The sequence below is a fragment of the Narcine bancroftii genome, chromosome 7, assembly GCF_036971445.1.
Source record: "Narcine bancroftii isolate sNarBan1 chromosome 7, sNarBan1.hap1, whole genome shotgun sequence".
In the NCBI taxonomy this organism is placed as follows: Eukaryota; Metazoa; Chordata; class Chondrichthyes; order Torpediniformes; family Narcinidae; genus Narcine; species Narcine bancroftii.
In genome coordinates, this window is record NC_091475.1 from 52,165,390 (window position 1) to 52,180,995 (window position 15,606).

The 15,606-nt window shown below is 38.2% G+C and overlaps 1 protein-coding gene and 1 long non-coding RNA gene across 3 annotated transcripts in view; both read left to right on the forward strand.

Annotated features, from left to right (window-relative positions):
- The window catches only part of dmd (dystrophin), a 1,604,005-nt gene that overhangs the window by 170,790 nt on the left and 1,417,609 nt on the right, over positions 1-15,606 (forward strand). The gene's annotated exons all lie outside the window — the stretch shown is intronic.
- Positions 12,688-14,309, forward strand: LOC138738928 (uncharacterized). The gene is made up of 2 exons (XR_011341869.1): positions 12,688-12,801; positions 14,027-14,309. It is a non-coding gene; the product is annotated as an uncharacterized lncRNA (long non-coding RNA).

Below are 15,606 nucleotides of genomic sequence, written 5' to 3' on the forward strand. Positions count from 1 at the left end.
TAAAATGCCTTGCAGTGGTTGAAAATTATTTCCTTAAGGGAGAAAACAGCTTGCATTTCCTGTCAGTTCAAAATATTATAAATCTTTCCCAATACTATTTGTTAAATAATTGAAGAGTATTGTGAAAGCTTTGCTTTTATCTTCCAAAAACCTGGAAGATATCTGCAGTTTCCCTGTGATTTTTGTGAGATGTTTTTTGACAGTTTCCAAGAAACTATTGAAGATATTCAGGTTAAGTTCAAATGACGCTGTGTCTTCTGAGTGCTCAAGAATTGTTAATATGTAACCCAGGAGGCAAATTTGCAGCAGTTTGACAAAGCTCAAATACTTTTTAATCCTTCAACTTGATGAAAGACATTCACATGAAACTTGAAATATCCCCCAAAAGTAGGTTAATTATGAAACCCCCCCGCCCCCCCCCCCCACCAGATGAGTGACAAGTAACACAATTTGATGTTGTACATGCAATAACTACATGGAAAATGAGGATAAAAAGTTATTTAATGTTTTAAATCAAAAACATTAGGAACAGATATTGGGGATACACTGTATTAATATGGCATTAAATTGCACTGACATTCCCTCATTGTTATAGATCTGATCACCCACAAAAGTCTGATAAGTAGTTGTAAATCCCTCCCAAAAATCCTGTGCTGTTTCCTTCAAGAGTGGTTGGCACTTAATCACCTTGCTCCAATCTATTGGGCACTTCAGGCACTCAGCCTGTTCCTCAAGTATGCAATTTACTTGTGCTTGTTCTGTGTTTATGGGTTTTGACTAGTGTGGGAAAATCTGTGTTTGCTGCTGGTCTCTTTCCCATAGCCTGCTGCCATGCCTTATTTCCTAGGCTTTCAGTCACAACTGCTGGCAAGTGATGGGAGTCTTTACCATGGTTTAGATGCAAATAACACATTTGCTGTTCCAGGGTGCTCCCATTGCTTTTGTCCATAGCTTATCCCACTTCCCTAGCCTGATTTCCGAAACGATTCTCAGACTTTTTTTCTTGGTATTTTGTGAGAAGGCAAGATGTCGAGGATTTCTATGGAAACATTTAACTTGGACATTTGAATTGTCTACAACTTCCGAATTTTGAGTAAATCGACCCAACTACTTTTTTTTTTGAAGGAGAATAATATAGAAATGAATAAAGAAAGAATCCAAAGAACTTCTATATAAATTGAATGAGGTATTATTAACTGGAGAGACAGGTACACCAATATTAAAATATTTGGTCAGAATGTAGCATAAGGTACATATGTTGATGGGAGTTGAGGGGTATGGATTAGTGAGAATGTCACTGGTGCAAAATAAATTTGATATTGTTTACATTGAATAATATAAATTTTATTTAACTGGTCAAAAAAAATTATTAAAGACTTATCAATACAGATATTTAATGACATTTTACCAATTCAAAGTTAAATATGGAATACAAAATATTCAGATATCATCAATTAAAGGCTTATCTATGAGAAAGATTAACTACATCCTATTTACTGTTAGAAGACAATGAAATAGAAACAATAATATCAAATACAAATACAAAAAAGTTCATATCAGGTGACACAAAAGTTCATATCATATCTTACTTTTGAGGGGAGAAAGGGACCTGGGTATAGATAAAAATGATAGAAATTGGACACAAATATGTTATGATAGTATGAAAAATACACTAAATGTTAGATATAGAATGGTGCAGTCTAATTTCAGACATCAGTTATATATTCTGCCACAAAACCTTAATAGATTGAATTTAGATAATTTAGATAACAGGGCATAGGCACCTTTTTACATTCTACATGGACATGCCCCAAATTTGATTTTTTAAAAACTAATTTAATAGATTTTCTTCAACAGGTAAAATGTGTTAAACTCCCGAGAAACCCTATGTTGTTTCGTTTGGGGGATATATCAAGGATTAGTCCAGATTTAAAATTAAATTGGTTTCAAAAAGAATTTTTAAAGATCACACTGGCAGTTGCTAGGAAATGAATAGCATTTACATGGAAATTGGACACTGATTTGGTATTAGACAGATGGCATGGTGAAATGTACTGTTGTATACCTTTTTTAAAAAGATAACATATAATTTAAAGAACAAATATGATTTTAAAAAAAATTGGTTTCCATATATGCAAAATATTGATGTTATAACTTTATCAGTAATTATAATATGTCAATTGGTAGAATTTGGTATGAACTTTGTCACTCCTGGTCTCACCTCAATTCATTTAATTTTATTTTACTTTATTAGATGTTTGTGTGTTTTTAATACTCACACTCACTCACACTCTTAGATTTTGAATTAAGTGTTATATATTGCACAGTAATGTTTTATTTTACTATATTATCTCATATTTAAAATAAATAAATGTAGCTGTAAGTGTTAGAATAATTAGGTCACATTAATTAGGATATCCCCAGTATTTTTTTAAAAATTAGTACTTTTTCTTTCTTTTGTTTTTTTTTTCTTTTTGTCTCTTCTTTGGGTTTTTTCTGCATGGGAAGGATTGGGGAGAAAATGATTTAAAAGTATGCATTGATTTTGATCGATAGAATTTTCTAGTTTTGTATGCAATTTTGTTACATGTGCTAATAAAATAAAATTTGGAAAAAAAGAGAAAATATTCCCTGGCTAACAGATGTAGCCATTTCCAAAACAGTTCTTATTTTTAAAAAAATTCCCTGGGCTTTCAAGCTATGCTTGAAATTCTATCCTTATCCTTCCTACCTGTCTTCACTCTCTGGTTCTTTCTGTGGATCTCGGCAGAGAACCAGATGAACCTTGTATGAGGGAACACATCCTCCCAGGCATCGGCGATGGAGTTTGAGCATATTTCTTGCAAGTTGATGAGCATATCTCTTTGAATTTGTTTTGTTACACTTCCTTGTTAACACTTGTCATAGAGGTTCTCTCTTAATTAAATCACTAACATCAAACGGTTCCCCACATTATCAGTTAATTCTGTTTAAGTTTCATGTCTTAAAAGCAAATTGAGGTAATGTCCAGAGGTTTTGCTTTCAATACATATCGAGCAGCCGTGCTCTGTTGGGTTTTGATTTAATTATGAAATGTTGATTATTAGTCTGAAGAATTTATTGAATCTTTAAGACACTCAAAGCAAAGAAATCTTTTGCTCAAGGTTTAAAGAGAAAATAAATCTTTATTGGCTCCTGTTGCTGATATGCTAAGTTTATGCCACCTTTAGTTGCATTGACAAGCTATCTTGTAAATGGGGAACAGCTGTGGCCACCCGTGAAAACTTATATGAATGGGACAGCAGCTACTGATAGGTTCTGTTCGATCGTTAAGCTGATAACGCATTTGTTACTTGTTTAACAATGTGCCATTTAAAGTGTCTTCGAATGGTTAGTTAAAATGCTAATCTTGTTGTATGGGAAAAGCCTGTGGGTTCTGCTTTCACTCAACATGACTGGGCTTCTTTGAAAAACTGGATGAAATACAAGAGGATTCTGTATTAATAAACTGAATAAAGACCTGCTTTCCTTTAATAATTGTCATTTCTGGATAACTTAAAATAGTATCTTTCACAATTATCCACCTTGAGCTGCTTAAGCAATGGGGAAAAATATCAATAAACAGTGTCTGCTTGGAGAAGACTGGATTCTGTCTCTGACGATCTGCAGTTGACACCTCCATTCAGATCTTTGCTATATCCAGGTTCCAAGCGCTTCAAATTTCAATTCATCCTAGATATTATTCTATTTGATTGCCCATTCAAACACCACCTCTGTCCTTCCAGAGTTACAACAGCAAAACCATCTTGGATTTGCATAACACCTAAAATGTAGACAAGTGTCTCAAGGTATGAGCTTTGAGTTTTTAATATTGAAAGAGGGATTAGGGGAAGTAAAAGCCAGGCTGGAGACAAACTGGTTTATAAGGTCATCTATAGAGGGGATTTCAGAGGCTGCTATATTTGGGAAAAGGTGGTGAAGTGCATGAACAGTTTGAAGAAATTGACCCCCTGTTTGTCAAGCCACCCTCTTATTGATGAGGGACAGCACAGTTGGCGTAGCAGTTGGCGCTCTGCCTTTACAGCGCCAGCGATTGGGTCTGGAGTTCAAATCTCACATTGTCTGACAGGAGTTTGTACATTTTCCCTTTGTCTGCATGGGTTTTCTCCGAAGGCTCTGGTTTCCTCCCACCATTCGAAAAGTACCATGGGGTATAGATTAATTGGGTGTAAATTTGACAGCATGGACTCATGGGCAGAAATGACCTGTTACTGATCTGAATGTCTAAATTTTAAAAATAGTGCAGAAGGAGTGAGGAGTGAATTTGAGCCAGAGGTGCAGGCTTGCACTACATGTAATTTGTAAGTCAGGGCTGAGAGGGGAGGCTTGTATGTGTGAAAATCTTTCAAATTCTTGGAGATCACAGCCTTCTTAATTAATGTCTCAATGGTAGGCAGAGTCATCTTCTTCCTGGTGGTTAAGGTGTGTGGACTGTTGTCTTTAATAGAATGTTGTCTTGTCCTGCATAAGAGGAAAGAAAATGGATTCCATAGTTTAGAACGCCTCTCCTGTAGCCAGAACGTCAAGGCAAACCAATAGTTCCACTTTTGGAGGAGTCAGAGGAGATTAGGCATGTAATTGATTTCTCTATCGGACTTGTATAGGTGCACTGTGATAAGTTTACTGCCTGGTTTGGCATTGTAAAGGAATGTAGAAAGCACCAGAAGGTAGCAAACATCACTGGCTCTGACCTCCCATCCACTAAAAACATCCATGAAAGTTACTGCCTCAATAAGACAGCCATCGACTTGGTCACAATCTCTTCTCACTGCTGCCTTTGGAGAGAAGGTCTAGAGGCATGAAGACCAGTACTTCTAGGTTTCTTTCCAACTCCAGAACCTGCTCTTGTGACACTTATCATGGGCAACTCCAACACCACAAAATCACTGTCTGCACTCAGATAACTGTGAATATTTATCATTTTCAATTTATCGTCTCTTCAATTCAATTGTATGATTGTACTTGTTTTTTAGTTGTTTTGATGGTTGGTTGTTTTGTTTACAAAGTCCATGTTCAGCTGTAGCAAATAAGAACTTCAGTGCCCATGTACTTTGTGCAAAATATGCGACAATAAGCTCACTTTGATGAGTTATTTTGATGAATGTTGTGTTCTGTGTTTGACTTTGCCGTCACGATTGAACAGTTGGGAGTGGGTACAGGTTGTGATCTGAGGTGTAGATCAGTGCCAAATGTGTGAGAGGATGTTAAGATGTGGATATTTGGCATGCTTCTTGTTCAGTGGGTGAGTGAAGGGTGTGTGGTTTGCTGAGTAGTATCTGAGACCAGTACAGCATGGTTGAAGATGTAAGTAATGGACTTGCATGTCTTGGTTGTAGTCAAACTTTCTTCTGCTCTGCAGTTAGGCCTTATGGCTTTTTCTATATGACAAGTCCAAGTCATTTTCTGTGTGACTGTCAGCACCGGATCCGGCCAGATTGTGATCTTTTCTTCAGAGTCTTGACTCACTTTGAGCGTGACATTTCCATTGCATGCAGCCAGTCACCACCATATGATCAACAGCTGCATGCAGAGATAGTTATAATAAGCAGGTTGAATGAATTTGGAATGAAGCCTGCATTAAAATCAATAGATGTGATTTAATCATTTTTGGGAGCTATTAATTGTAGCCCACCAATGTTTTGCAAAAAAAAAGTTGGTTTCATAAGAACTAGGAACAGGAGTCAGCGCATCGGCTGCTCTGCCATTCAATATGATCATGGCTCATCTGGACATTGACTCAACTCGACCTACCTGCCTTTTCCCCATATCCCTTAATTCCTTTTTTTATGTAAAATATCTATATAACTGAACTTTAAATAAATTTAATGAAGTAGCCTCAACTGCTTCCTGGACACAGAATTCCACAGATTCACTACTCTGGGGGAAAAAAGTGGTTTTCCTTATCTCTGTCTTAAATCTACTCCCCTGAATCTTGAGGCTGTGTCCACTAGTTCTGGTCTTACCTACCAGTGAAAACAATTTTCCTGCCTCTATCTTATCTATCCCTTTCATAATTTGACATGTTTCTAAAAGATCTCCTGTCATTCTTCTGAATTCAAGTGAATATAATCCCAGGCGATTTAGTCTCTCCTCGTAGATCAACCCCCTAATTTCTGAAATCAACCTGATGAACCTCCTCTGGATTGCCTCCAAGGCCAGTATATTGTTCCTCAAGTACGGAGACCAGAACTGCACACAGTACTCCAGGTGTGGCCTCACCAGTACCTTATACAGTTGCTGCATGACCTCCCTGCTCTTGAATTAATTTCCTCTTGTGATGAAGGCCAACATTCCATTTGGCTTCTTAATAACCTCCTCTACCTGCAACCCAACTTTTTGCAATTCATGCACAAACATTCCCAACATACCACAGTATGTTGCAGTTTTTACCATTAAAACAAGTATCTGCTCTTCTATTTTTCCTACCAAAGTGGATGACCTCGCATTAACGAACATTGTACTCCATCTGCCAGACCTTTGCCCACTCATCTAACGATATCCTTCTGCAGCCTCTCTCCATCCTCTGTACATTTTACTTCTCCACTCAGTTTAGTGTTTTTAAAAAAAATGTATAGCTGATCTAGACTTGTACAAATCATGCACCAATGTCAGAAATGGTAGTTACAGTACTTAGTTTCCTGTTTATCATTTCAAAATGTGTCCAGTCTGCAATCCTGCCATATTTATTCGGCAGAATGATACTAAACCAGTGGTTGTAATAATGGATGCTCAGTTTTTAGTGATTTTTGTCATGAGCCTGTTCTTCAAACTGATGAGTTTCTTGATCGCTTTCATCTTGATGAATGCATTGTATCTGTTCATGTTACAATGTTCATTTTTGATCACTGATAATAATTTTATCGTCTTGCACATTATACAAGATACACACAAGGCATACCTTGATGAAGGGCTCAAGGCCAAAATGTTGGTTATATGTCTTTGCTACATAAAGTCCAGTGTTTGACCAGCTGAGTTTCTTCAGCCTTGTGTTTTTACTTCAATCACCGTGTCTGCAGACTTCCCTGTTTTACTTCTAACAATAGTGAACTTAAATTAATTAAAAAGGGAGAATAAATGCAAAAATATAGATGGATAATAACTACAGTTATCTTCCTGCAAGGAAAAGGTGTCTTAGCAATAGTACCACAGATATTTTTTTCTTGTCAGAGCAATCCCTGATTAGTATTGCAAAGAGATTTTCAAGAGCATGATAACTGTTGGAAAGACACTGTTCTTGAACTGAGGGGACCTGGTCTTCAGGCTTCTGTACCTTTTGCCTGAAGGGAGCAGAAACCAACTTTTGTGCTTTTCTGGGTATCTGTGTTTCTGTGAAACATCGTCTCCACTTCACCTGATGTCACAGTCATTTCCTTACTCAGCTGCTCTTTGTGTACAAAACTTAAATTCTGTTCAGCTTTATAAAAGCTCCAAATTTACTGAAAAAAATTGCTAAGTTTACATTGTATAATTTATGACATATCTTCAATGCAAATATCTAGAAAAATACTGAGTGCAAACAGGTATCTCAGATGCCACTATGTGTATGTACTTAATGAATGTTCAGCTTTATAAAAGCTCCAAATTTACTGAAAAAAATTGCTAAGTTTACATTGTATAATTTATGACATATCTTCAATGCAAATATCTAGAAAAATACTGAGTGCAAGCAGGTATCTCAGATGCCACTATGTGTATGTACTTAATGAATGTACTTAAAGTATTTCTACTAAATAAGTTATGTATAAGGAAGAATGAGGATGATTTGCTTGAAAATATATTCCCTCACATTAATTCTTGTTGTTTAGAAATTCCTGATTGTCATGGTAGGAGCTTATTGGAGGAATTTTTATTATACTGTGACAGAATATAGATATGTTTTTGGGAGATAAATTGGGGCAGGGTTTTTAGTGTAGGTCACATACAAACACATTAAAACAGATCTTATTTAAAATACTGGAGCTCTGCTCATGCTAGTCATGTGGGTGCCAAGAGCCTTTGCAAAAGCTTTGTAGAGTGCCCAAGAGACTTCACTAATGGATTGTTGTTTACAAAAAGGCAACAGACGAAAGAGCTTGGCAGAGGCACAGAACTTGCTGTTCTAAGAGGGTCATGTGGTTTTGCAAGCAGAGAGAGTCAAACAGGCTTTCTCTTGCAGAGGGGGAGAGAGAAAGAGATACACACAGAGATCAGTTTTACAGTCAGCATCAGCAACTGGGACTGGAGCGGGACAAGCTAGCAAGCTTGTGGAAAACCCCATTTGGAAGATGGGTTGTGAGTGGTTAGTTCAGCCTGGTCAAAGCCCTTGTGGTTTATGCAAGAGGAGAGGAATGGCTGTCTAATGTTTCACTTGAAATAAGAGAAACAAGAAGGAACTCTGTGGTGACCTGAAAGAAAGAAGTTATCGTCTGAAGAACCCTGAGGGGGCAATTTTCTTCGGCAAGACACTGTAGTGGCTGATTAAAAAAGGAATCAGTTGTGGGTGTCAGCGTACAGTGAACCTCTCTCTGAAAACGGACAAGAACCTTCCTGAGTGGTAACCATTAAACTTACAAGCACCAAGGCTGGTGAACTTTATAAGTGTTAAATTCTGTGCGCAGTCTAAGAATTGCCTGCAACCAGTGAACTTGGAGAAAAGTGAGATTGGACTGTGAATCAAAGAACTTTTCTGAACTTATACACACATTACATACACGTGCGCTTAGAATTAGAAGGGGGCTAAGTTAGTAATAAGTTAAAGTTTGATCTAGTTTTCATGTTTAAAGATAATTAAAAGCAACTTTTGTTTAAGTAATCATTTATCTTGGTGAATATCTATTGCTGCTGGGTTTTGGGGTCCTCTGGGCTCGTAACAAGACCTACCAGTGATTGTCTATTTTGATTCCTGATCTGTTCAATTGAGGTACTGGCTATGAGAGAGTGAGATAATGAGAAGATTAAATCTACAGAAGTTGGATTTTTTCCAAACTTGCCTTCTGAGCCTTGATAAATGATCTCAACCCGAAATGTTGATTGGGGTCCTGAAACAACATTGACTGACCTTTTCTATCCTTGAATGCTGCCTGACCTGCTTGTACCTCCATCTTCTCATTGTTCACTTTTACAAGCGGTTGAGAAAAAAAACCATGTACTCAATCACAGTGGCAACGTCTGTTGAGCATCTCTGCAATGCATCATTCCACAGAAAATCTCCTGTTACAATTATTTCTGTGCCAATACTGCCAATATTAATTGAAAATTGGATCCCTTTTTTCTAGTAACTGTTATAAATTTTGAAAATGTAGACATTTTGCATGGTAACAGGAACTTCTGGCCTGTTGTTAAAAAATGATGAGTGTGTGGCAGCGCACATCCTCATGGCGAACTGGCCCCCCTTGTATTGCCACGTGGCGGGGCAGCCATGGGGAAATGGCATCATCAGAGGTTTCTCTCTTACTCCAGCATCCCTTCTAGCGCGTGCCCTGGGCAGTGATTATGATGTCACAAGGCACCAGGTAACTGAGCTCATGCTGCCCTTAAAGAGGCGTGCTGAATTTGTATAAAAACTGTCTTTAACGACCCTCAACGTGGTGGCTGTGTTTCTTCCACTGCTTACACCGCCACAAGACAACATTTGAGCTGATTAAACCATCTTTTTGACAGAATAAGCATTTATTTTGCTTAACAAAAGTTGACATGTCCACAAGGTCTATTACCAAATTTCACAGTGTGCTCTGAGTGATGTCCAGGTGCATCAAAGCTTGGGATATGATCTACTCTGCCCAAAACCACAAGAAACTGTGATGAGTTGTGAACTCCGTTCAGGCGACTCGCAAACCAACCTCTACCTTATTGGGAAAGTTGCTGGTCATGCCACCTTGATAACACTCTCATTTCCCTATTTCTGTCAGGAAAAAGAAACATCTGCTTGAAAATATGAACCGCCAGATGCCACATTCTGTGATCAGACTCTGAAATGGATCTCACTTGCACACAATGATTTTTATAAACTCTACTTTTCTCTCAGCTCTGCACTATTTGACTTACTTTAACATTACCCCCTCCACAGTTGTATAATTTGCTTATTTGTTATTATTGAACAACCTGCTGTACAATTTGACTTGGATAGCTCACAAAACAAAACATTTTACTTTATCTTGGTACTTGTGACAATGAACAATTCCAATAAATTCAAAATATTTATCCTCCATATAAGCAACATATCATGGCTTTCAATTCAAAGCTACTGTCATCTCAATCCTAATGATCAAGTATCATTTATTGTAATTGTATGGATGTGTGCACCCACTGTTGCATTACTTTGCTTATAATAGAAATGTAAATATTGGCATGTCAATCGGGTATGTTAGATTTTCTGTGTGTTTCCCATTGTTCGGGTCTTGAGGTTTTCAGCTGCATTTTGCTGCTTCAACCCAGTATCTCTAACTTTTGCAGTCTGGGGATGACCATGCAGAGTTGATTGATTGGATTTGTATTGGATGGAAGAAATGGAGGAAGATGAGTTTATGGGCTGGGTGTGTGGTATTCAGTTAGAAAAGTGGGGAGGATGGAGAGTGAATTTGGAGGCCAGAACCCTGCTTGAGGGGCAAAGGAATTGATCTTCCTTGTCTTTAAATGTCTCTCACCTATTGGGGTTGTGTAAAAATCCTTTGCAGTGTGCAATTGCACCAGATGGACAGTTAACAGTCTGTAAAATTGCTGCAGTGATCTTGCTTTTTATATACTTCGATCAATAATTCAAAGCTCTTTTTTTGTTCTTTTGAATAGATAAATTCTTTTTAAACATTACTTGTGTGACGTACGTGAGAAAATGGTACTTGTTGGTTATTCCAATCATGCAATCATTTCAATAACTTGGCAAGATTTTCTGCTTTTTCATTGACCTTCTGTCTCTAGCATGAAGCTTGAACTGTGCAATTCTTTCCTTGCAAGTTATTCTCTTTACACTTGGGATCAGTTTTGCTCACTTTTGTATCTTTCAAGTCAGAGGGCGGCCACAAGCAGATGAAGCTTTGACATCATTTTGGATTTTAACGGCAGTCATTAAAATATCATGCAACAGCTGTTAATGTTGCCAGTTACTCGTGAATGTTGGCAGAGTCTCTTTTTATATTAAGGTCTTTTGAGCATAAAAAGCATCAAAACGTGCCTGCATACTTAAATCCAGTTTATAACCTAAAGTTCGACTCAGAATGTTCATTTGTGGGAGATAAAAATCTGCAAGAAATTCTGATCGGTGTATTGACATTGTCAAAAGATGTTGGAATTACATTTAGATTTAAATTTAGACATGCAGCACAATAACAGGCCCTTGGCCCACAAGCCCTTTTGGCCCACAAGCCCATCCTGCCCAATTATAACCAATTGACTGACAACCCCTGGTATGTTTTGAATGATGGGAGAAACTGGAGTTCCCGGGGAAAACCCATTTGTGGTGATGTTATTCTAGCTTTAATGATGGAATTGGGTACAAAACCATAAACATGAATATTTAATCACTACTGCACAAAGCTTGCATAGCCACGATGTTTTATTGAACTAGTGGAACGTGACAATCCATCCATTTGTGTGAACTATATTGAATTCAAATATAGTTTCATGATCACTGGACGGGCCAGTATGCAGGTACAAATATACTTGGGCAAAAAATGAAACCTCTGTCAGAGCTCAGTGTGTAAAGCACCAATCTGTGGCGGCAAAGGATGGGTCGATATTTCATATTGATACCCTGCATCAGGACTTCATTGATGCAAATCCTGCATACACTGTACTTAGCTATACGTGAATGTTAACTCTTTGATTACCTGCTTGAAAATATTTGGTGGGAAGCACAAGTTTATACTGTATCTCTGTTCAAAGTTCCTGACAGAGATGAATTCATTGAAATGATTTTGATTTAATTCTGAGAAAATAAGACAAAAAAAAAAGCTATTTTGATGATATGGATTTTAGATTGGTGTAAATTTACTGAGAGTTACAGAGATGAGGGGGTTAGCCTATGAGGAGAGATTGAGTCGTCTGGGACTGCACTCGCTAGAATTTAGGAGAATGAAAGGAGTTCTTCTACTAACATAAAATTATGAAAGGCATGGAGAAAATAGCAGTCAATCAGTTTTTTCCATTGGTGGGGGAGGCCAGAACTAGGGGATATCGCCTCAAGATCCAGGGTAGTAGATTGAGATGAGGAAGAAGTGGGATAAATCAGTGCCATTACAAATCTGTGGAAATCGCTGCCCAATGAAGCAGTGGAGGCCACCTCAGTAAATATTTAAAACAAGGTTGGATAGATTTTTACATCGTGTGGGAATTCAGGGATATGGGTTAGGGTTAGGGCAGGTTGGTGGAGATGAACCTATCATCAGAACACTCAATATCTCATTGAATGGCAGAGCAGGTTTGATGGGCCAGGTGGCCTCCTCCTGCTCCAATTTGTAATATTCTTATTCACCTTTGAGGCAATGGTAATTTATTTTAATAAAAAAAACTATTAAAAAATGTGAAAACATTCTAAAATCTGAAAATTCTTCATTTAAAACACTAACCGACCTTACAAGAATGATTCAGTCTGTATTCTGATGAGGATGCATGCAAATAGTTGGATTGGGTGAACATCACAATGTTCATTGTTATGCCTACAGGGCATGTCATTTTGTGGTATTAAAATGTAAACTGATCATAAGTCACACAGCATTCCATCGTGAAAGAGACTGAAGATGTAGTTCAGCATTTGTATTTGGCTGCTTGCAAGAAGTGTGGAGAGGCTGTGTATGTGTGTATTATTTTCCATTTTCTAACCTTTGATTCTGTTGGGCTTGAGGGAAACATATTTCAGAAACAAAATGTGGTGGTTTAGCTGGTGCCGTGTTTGATCAATTCTGGGAACAAATTTCGGTTTAGTAATGTTCCAACTGGACCCAACACTGAATTGTTTGAAGGAAGTGGAAGATGAAGGAGTGAAGACGTTGTTGTTGGATTGGTAAATACACAAAAATGCTGGAGGGACTCACCAGGTTCCGCAGTGACCATACGAGGTAAAGATATATGACCAACATTTTGGGCTTGAGCCCTTCTTCTGGGTATGAGCAAAAAAGCAGACAGGTCCCTGAATAAAAAAAAGACTGGGGGAAAATGGATGAAAGGGCAGTGGAGGAATAATAGGCCAACAGGACAGAATTGGACATTGATTGGAGGCCAGGAGAGGAAAGGTAAAAATTGATTAAGGGAGGGGTTGGCTCTACAAATTGCAGGGTTGGAGGAAATGAGACATGGGGACAGGGGAAGGGGAGAGACAGAGGGGTGGGGCCAATAACAGAAACTGGATCAGTCGATGTTAATACCATCTGGTTTGAGGGTGACAAATGGAATATGAGATGTTGTTCCTCCAATTTGGGTTGGTCTCAGTCTTGTAGTGCATAAGACCATGGACAGACATGTCAGCATGGGAATGGGGTGTGAAATTGAAATGGATTGCCATGAGGAGATACCAGCTCTTGCAATGGACAGAGTGTTTTGTTGAGCACCTTCAATCTCCAAATCTGCATCCAGTCTCTATGATGTAGAGGAGGCCACAATGGGAGCTTCTGATGGAGAAGTTGATGTCTGGAGATTCACAAGTGAAGTGTTTTGGGTTCTGAATGGTGGTGAAGGAGGAGGTATGGGTGCAAGTATTACATTTCTTGGATAGGTAACAAGGGAACAATTGGTGGAGAGTAGATGAGGGAGTGGTCTCTGTGGAAGACATTGAGAGGAAGATGCGTCTACTGGCAGGATCATGCAGGTGGCAGAAATAGTGAAGGATGATGTGTTTGAAACAGATGCTGGTGGGGTGGTAGATGAACACAAGGGGAATCCTGTCCTTGTTGCGCATAGTGGCGGGGGGGGGGTGTGGGGTGGGGTGGTGGCCAGGGCAGATGCCATGGAGGATATGTGGGTGAGGGATGAGTTGATTGTGGTCGAGGGGAATCAATGTGTTTTTGCATTCTGAATTCAGATTGACGCTGCTTCTGTTCCACACGGGAGTAAGGCAGAAAAGTGTTGCATTTTGGACACAATAAGAGCTTGAGGATCATTTGGAAAATATACTGCAGCAATGGAAATTCTTCAAAATCTACTCATCTTTATTAGGTTGGAACTTGACAACCATTTTATGAACACCCATGATCCTCAAAAAAAAATCATAAAAATCAAATAATTGTAATTGTGGTGAGGTTTGATAAAGATAAACCAAATGGAAGGAAGAATTCCCTGCTCTTCATTAAACTTGCACAGTGTAACCTTGGCGTTCAATTTAATATCTCATCAAAGAGTTACCATAAATAGCTGTGTAGTACTCCTAGATTACTGCACAGGAATGTCAATCCATACCACTCGAGTCCATGTTGTGGGACATGCACCCTTTTGAGCCTTGCGTTGAAGTGGTTCCACTGCGCTGTTGTTAACAGAGGAGAATGAAAGGAACTCTGGACTGCTGAATTCCACAGTTGTCCCATCAATTTGGAGAATACTTCTGCTGACCACTAGTTAGCAGTGTGGTACTTGCTTCCAATGTTCATTGGTGAGTATTTCATGATTCTAAGTCAATCTGACAAATGTTAAAAGTATTCACTGAAAGGCATCATGCAACAGTCCATGGAAGAAGATTGCTGTGCTGCATCATTGTATGTTGCGAGCTGAATTGAATATAGTTGAAATGGTTGCCTCCCTCACTGTATTGGAATATCATTTCTCCTTCCATTGCCCTGCAATCCATTCAGCACTTTATAGCTCCACCCCTCTCTATCTCTTTCATCTTCTCTTGCTTAATAACTTCCTTGGTTATCTCTGCTGCTCAAATTCAGGTCACTTATTAATTCCTGAATTTAATTGCACTTTCAATGTTGGCTCTGTCTTCAATAGCCAAGATACCACCATTCCCAGCAAGACACACACCAGCTCTCTTTGATCTTTCCTTCAAAATGTTGCTTCAAGTCAGATATTTAGCCTTCACCTAAGATTGCTTCATTTGGCATGGCATTGTATTTTGTTTGATAACTGTACTTTGAGGAACCTTTAGATATTTTATCTACATTAAATGTGCTGCCTGGGTGTTGCACAGTGACTAGGTATAACCTTGAAGATTTTCAGAATGTTACACATTGATGAATGCAACATAAGAGCAAAATCTGAGGAGAAAAGACGGCTCCACTTTTTTCTTGTGCAGAGTTTATCATGTGAGAAAGTTTTGCCAAGTTTCTTTAAAAAAAAATTCCTTCAGAATCCTGCATGATTTTACAAGGTAAATGATTTAATGCCAACTGGCTGTTTATACAGATGTCACTTTGACCCAATTGAAAATGTAAGACGCTTTGTACAGTGGAATTTGCTTATCTTGATCTGTACACGTTCTTGTGTCCCGATTGAAAAATACAGCACATAATTTTCTTAGTGTTATCCATGCAGTGGATGGGATCTCAGTATCAGAAAGTAACTACAATTCAAATTAAATATAACACTTAATTTTGTTGTTATTTTGTAACCTCTCTGTGTTTCCTGTTTATTATACAAAATCTTCATTTTTAAAATACTTTAATC